We start from the raw sequence: 6519 nt of genomic DNA on the forward strand, positions 1-6519 counted from the left end.
TGCCTAGCCCATTCAATCTAGTATGGACTGATTAGGTTACAGATTCCACAATCCACTCATTTCACCTCTGAATATTCCTGTATTAACACAGGAGCTTTTCAGAGGCAAGTCATATCCAAACCATAATCACTATAGTATGCTGACTTTCATTCTCTAGGATTAATACTGAGGAGTGGTATAGCTAAATCATATGGTGCTTCCATGCCTAGTCTTTTGAAGAAGCTCCATACTGATTTCCATATGGGTTTTGTATTCATTTACAATCCCACCAACAGTGTAAACTATGGGCTGTACCAATTTACAATCCCACCAAGTGATAGTAGATCATCTTGGGCTAACAGAAAATGTACACAGTGGGCAGAAAGAGAACTCTGTTCTGGACAGAAAAGTTGACAAGAAATAAGTTCTATTCTGAATATTGTATTTAAGGAGCGATATCACCACTGGAGTCTGCCCAAAGAAGAAAGAAAAACTCAGTGACAGTGTAACCATCAAATTCTTGATGGTTGCTTTTCTGCATGGAATGAGATGAAAGCACGATCTACCACACAATGTCTCTGAAGACATTCCCAGCTCTGAACTTTGCACAAATGGTATTAACATGCCTTCTAGGTTACAAATAAAAATATTGAATGGTAATTGACCTTGAACAGGAAATAAAAATATTGAATAGGAATTGACCTTGAATCCCTCTGATAGTTATTAGCTCAAGCCAGGAAAGGCCTCTCTCTCTGTTTCATTCATTAACTCCACAGCACAAAGCACAGAGGCTCAACATCCAGTGAGTACGGTGTCAAGCCTTATCCACATCCATCAATTCATTAAGATCCTTCTCCAGTTTCAAATCATAGAATATTAGAATACCCTAGCTGGACAGAAGCTTAAAAGAACATCTTCTTTTCAAACAATCAGAGAATGAGACCTAAATAAGATAAAATATTCACCTCAAGTCACCTACTTAGGGGAAAACAAAAAAGCAAACACCAGATCAAAGGCCCAGGCTTCTAAACTCTAGAGAACCTCCATCACACCCACCAGTGGAGTTACGAATCTACACTTTCCTATTATTTGTGTTGACTCATGTAAGTGAACAACTGTTATATGTCCTGGGGGGATCCTGTGAAAACTCTAGCTAGGACAAAAGAAATGCCTTTTCCTTGACTCAAGGGTCAAATGCTGTTGGGTGAGTAAAGTCAATTACCCAGCTCCTAGGCACTAAATGTATAAGAATAAGGGAAAGACCTCTTCAATAGAGTTCCCCGGCTCTAGGGTTTTGGTAGGGATAAGAAGCCTTCCATCATTTCTCAGACACAGCTATTGGCCTTCAAAGGAGCTCTCCAGGGTACTGTCTGGGGTCATGGCCCCAGACACTTGAGAGTTCTATCTCTAGGCCTGACCTATTGTGAATTCTGCTGTCTAAACCAAAGCATGCTGAAAATCAAATCTGTGGATGGTTGAAGACTTACTAAGTGCCAATCTACTTCTCTGTGGCTTTGGGGTTTAATTTCAAATCTTCATAACAACCCTACACACTATATTTTTTTAGTCCATTTTGCGGATGAGGAAATGAAGATCCAGAGAAATTCATTTTTTTCCCAAGGTAATAACTGGAGAAGCCAATATTCAAATCTGAGACTATTGATGTAAATCCAAGATTAAATCCAAAGTCATACACTTTCCACATTCACTGCTTGCCCTAAACTCTGTCCAAAATTATTTCAAATTTGACCTGAACTATCTCCCAAATAATTTACCCAGAAAAATATGAATTTGGCTATCACCCATGTCTATGAACTTTCCCATCTGCTACTCTAGACCAGTCATCCCCAGTGGATTCCTACTGTAACCTACATTTGCAGCCTTCTTCCACATGAACTCTCTCCCTGAATTGTCCTGTTTACTAACAACTTTACAGAGCTAAAAATAATGAGTTTGAGGAGACATTCAACATATTCAACATAACCACTGGGAGAGGTCTAGGGTTTGGGGGATTCTTTTTTGGTGGGATGGGAGAGTTGGTCTTGTTTTTTAACTTCATTTAAAAAGTAATGTCATGAAAGCAAACAAATTATATATGTTCTGAATATTCAGAGAAATGTGTTTGTTTTCTGTATCAGAATGTACACCATGACTTTTAGATAAGTGAACAATTTATATTTTGTTTATTGAGATATGATACATAGGGAGTAATACACACTTTCATGAGGTGTACAGTTCTATGCATTTTGATTATACAGTTGCTCTGGTTTGAATTATGTGTGCCCAAGGTTCACATATAGAAGTCCTATGCTACCAAAGGACAGTATAGCCATATATTACTTAACAACAGAGACATATTCTGAGAAATGCTCCACTAGATGATTTTGTCATTGTGTGAACACTGTAATGTGTTCTTACGTAAACTGAGAAGCCACAATGTCACTAGGAGATGTAATCTTATGCAACCGCCAGGTATATGTGGTCCCCATTGACCAGAAGATCGTTGTCATTACTCAACTATATTTGGAGACAGGGCCTTTGAAGAGGTGACTCAGGTTAATTGGGGTCATCAAAATGAGACTTTAATGTTGGATGGCTAGTGTCCTTATAAAAAGAGGAAAATACACCTAGAGTTTAGAGATTTGTGTATAGAGAAAAGAGTGTGTGAGGACCAGTGAGAAGACAGCATCTGAAAGCAAAGAAGAGAGGCCTGAAGAAACTGACCCCAATGGCAATTTGGTCTCAGACATCCAGCCTCTAGAACTGTGAGAAAATAAATTTTTGTTATTTAAGCCTCCTGGCTTGTGGTATTTTGTTATAGCAACCCCAGACAGCCAATACAGTGGTGTATCCACCACAGAGATATGGATTATTTCCATCATTCCAAAGTCATCTCGTGTCCCTTGGTAGTGAATCCTCTTTCCCCACCAGCAGTCCCTGGTAACCAATGACCTGATTTCTATGCCCATAATTCTACCTATAAATGGAATCATACAGTGTGTGACCTTTTGAGTCTGTTTTTTTTTTTCTTTTTTTTTCACTTAGATAGGCCTCAAATCATCCTTGTAATTGCATGGATAATCATTTCTTTTTGTGAAGGTGTTTTGAGAAAGTATGAGAAAAAAGAGAGAGAGAGAAAAGAAAAAGGAGGAGAAGAAGGAAGAAGGTAAGAAAGAAATGAAGGAAGGATCATAGAAAAGTGATTTTGAAAAGTAGGGTGATATTAAGAATGAGGCATTTGGTGCTGGGCACAGTGGCACACACCTGTAATCCCAGAGATTTGAGAGGCTGAGGAAAGAGGATCACAAGTTCAAGACCAGCTTCAGCAACTTAGTGAGACTCTAAGCAACTTAGCAAGACCCTGTCTCAAAATACAAAAAAATAAAAAAAAAAATAAAAGAGCTGGGGATATAGCTCAATAGTAAAGCATCTTTGGGTTCAATCCCAGGAACCAAAAAAAGAATCAGTTATTTGGCATTTGGGAAATTGAATGCACTCAAAATATAGTGCAAACGATTATTTTAGATTTTTTCCCAAAATCTGGTCTAGACAAATATCTTCCTCCTCTCTTGTAGGCCTTTTGCCAGAGTTGAGATCATCGTACTTCTGTTTCCAATATCCTGTTACCTTCCGTCTGTGTGAAGTCTCACTCTTGCTTAATTGTATTATGTTTCTTAATTTATTCTCTGTACCACTGCCAATCTCCTCCTCCCAGATTCTGTCTTGTGTGTTCACTACATGTGCTTAGGTGTATATGGATTCTTAAAATCTATATGGTACAGATTTGTTTATGTATGTGTTTCAAATTCACAGGAATGGTATTGTGGTATAGATCTTGTACTATTGCTTTTAAACTGAGCACTGTTTGTTTGTTTGCTTATTTGTTTAATACTAGGGATTGAACCCAGGGGTGCCTTACCACTGAGATACATCCCCAGCCACCCCTCCACTTTTTAAATTTTGAGACAAGGTCTTGCTATGTTGCTGAGGCTGGCCTCAAATTCCTGCCTCAGCCTCCCCAGTTGCTGAGATTACAGGTATGTGCCACCACACCTGGCTTGAAATGTGTTTTTAAGATCTATCTAAGATGAATTTATGTAAAGTACTTCAAAAACTGTAAAGAGCTCTACACATATTTGCTATGACTGTTTCTAGTAGTAAAAACTTAAGAAATATTTTTGAGCATCTACTCTGTTCTAGGAGTTTTGCTAAACCCTGGGTATAAAGAAATAATTGTAACAGACAGTTTCTTATGGAGGACTATATGAAAATGATAATTGTATAATTAATTATAAAAAATGATATCAGTAAGTCTAAAATTGTGAAGAAAATGAGTAGTATGAGCATTTTTTTAAAAAAATATTTTTATAGTAGATGGACACAATACCTTATTCTAATGTGATGCTGAGGATCAAACCCAGTGGCCTCACACGTGCTAGGCAAGCACTCTACCACTGAGCTACAGCCCCAGCCCCAGTATGAGCATTTTTAACAGGAGGACATAAACTCATCTTGAGACTAAGGTTCAAGTTCTCGGAGGCAGACTCACGTAAGCCACATATGTTGGGTATATACCAGTTGGGTCTTGCATTTTTGTTTTCCAAAGGGTAAGTTTGACCAAAAGAAACCTAGGACTGATTGTAGACAACTTAGGCCCAAGGAACTATTTTGGAGAGATGAGTCAAACCCAGGTGACGTAGAGATGACTTAGAGCTACATAGACCATTTAAAATTGAAATCATCAATAGTGTGAATCCACCACTCATTCCTCACAAGTGGATGATATCAGCAGCTACACCAACACCCTCAAAAGAAATATGCACAGAACTGCAGCCACTGCACATTGTGTCTGTGGGCCTGTTTGTTTGCTTTGATGGAGGATCAATCAGAGACGCTGAGTAATACAAAGTCCAAGATCAAGTCATTCCTCTTCACTTTACTACCAGGTTGCATCCAATAATTGGTTTTAAAGAAGGAAAAAAAAAAAAACCCTCAAGTTCAAAATATAGGATTAATGTCTCCATGCTAAGTAGTGCATGCTGCTTAATTTCCTTTTAATGTAAAGCAGGAAAAACAAAAGAAAAAACATGCAGTTTTAACAACAGAGACCACATACCTATGTGCAGATGTTCACATAGCAGGCAAATCCCAACTCTCTCCACCCTTTTAGTCTCAAGAACAAGTAGCATACTGTGGGTTAATGGTATGCACAAATATTTTCCTTTTAGTGAGATAATCAGATAAAGATCTTGAGAGCTGTCAACAGCATTATTTTTTTTAATACAAGCCTATATAAACACGGTTCCTCTTTACTTAGAGAGCATGTCTGTATTTTCCAATACTGCAGACTTTCATGAAAATAGCCTGGTTTATCCTCTCTTAATCGACTCCTATGCCATGAATTAATCTTTTAAAAATATGTGCCCTTGTGTTTGAAAAACATTATAACTGCTTACCGATTTACAATCCTTTCGCTCACGAAATCTGAAGTCACAAACTGCATGGGCAGATTCACCAAAATGCTTACTGCTGAATGATGCCTCAAAGACTAAAAGTCGTTGTCTATTTCCAATGTATTCTGCAAACCTCTCAATTAACCTTTTTAGGGTGTTGATACGAATGGAGATTTCAGAGTAACGCACATAATTATTTTTTAGTCTCACCACCTTCCTGCTTGAATATGATTCACAGTGAAAAATATTTATTGAACCTTCCTATGATATTCAAGAGAGAAACACGAACAATCATCAACATAGAGTCCAATGCTTGTCTCAGGCACAGTGGTGCACGACTGTAATACCAGTGTCTCAGGAGGCTGGGGCAGGAGGATCACAAGTTCAAAGCCAGCCTCAGCAAAGCCCTGAGAAACTTAGCAAGACCCCTTCTCAAAATAAAAATTTAAAAAAATGAAGATGTAGCTGGGTAGTAGAGCACCCCTGAGCTCAGTTCCCACTACAGGGAGTGGTGGGAGAAGTCAAATTCTTTACCTTGGCCCCTTAACTGGACTTCTAGTGATGGTTGAATAAACACGTTGCTATTACATATCCACTCCTCTAAATCTTCACAATTTGTCACACATAGGGCCCAGGGCTTCCCTTCCATTCTCAAATGCATCTGTGACTTCCAGAAATTTAAGGGTCACTGTGCTCATTGTGGAATCACTCGGGTATAAATCAAAGGGTAAGTTGTTAAAGGTGAAATGGTACTTTGAAATCACCCAGTCTGGATTAGCCCCCTTCTGTTTGCAGAAGGAGAAGCTAAGACACAGCAAGGAAAATGACTTGCTCCCAGTGTAGGATAGAATGATGAATGGTCCTCCTCCCTCCTTCTGGAACTATGGATGTGACAAGGGGTAGGGTAAGATAATTACAGGAGGAGAAGGGAAAGCTTCCATTTGACTGGGGATGTCCAAAAGAGACCCAGTGAAGGATGTGGCCTTACAAACAGTGTCAGATAATAGATTTTGAAATATCATTGGGAAGGCTAAGATGAGACTGAATGGAATATGAATGTCATCAAAGAAGAAACATAAAGCTAGGA

The sequence above is a fragment of the Marmota flaviventris genome, chromosome 17 (genome assembly GCF_047511675.1).
Source record: "Marmota flaviventris isolate mMarFla1 chromosome 17, mMarFla1.hap1, whole genome shotgun sequence".
Classification (NCBI taxonomy): Eukaryota; Metazoa; Chordata; class Mammalia; order Rodentia; family Sciuridae; genus Marmota; species Marmota flaviventris.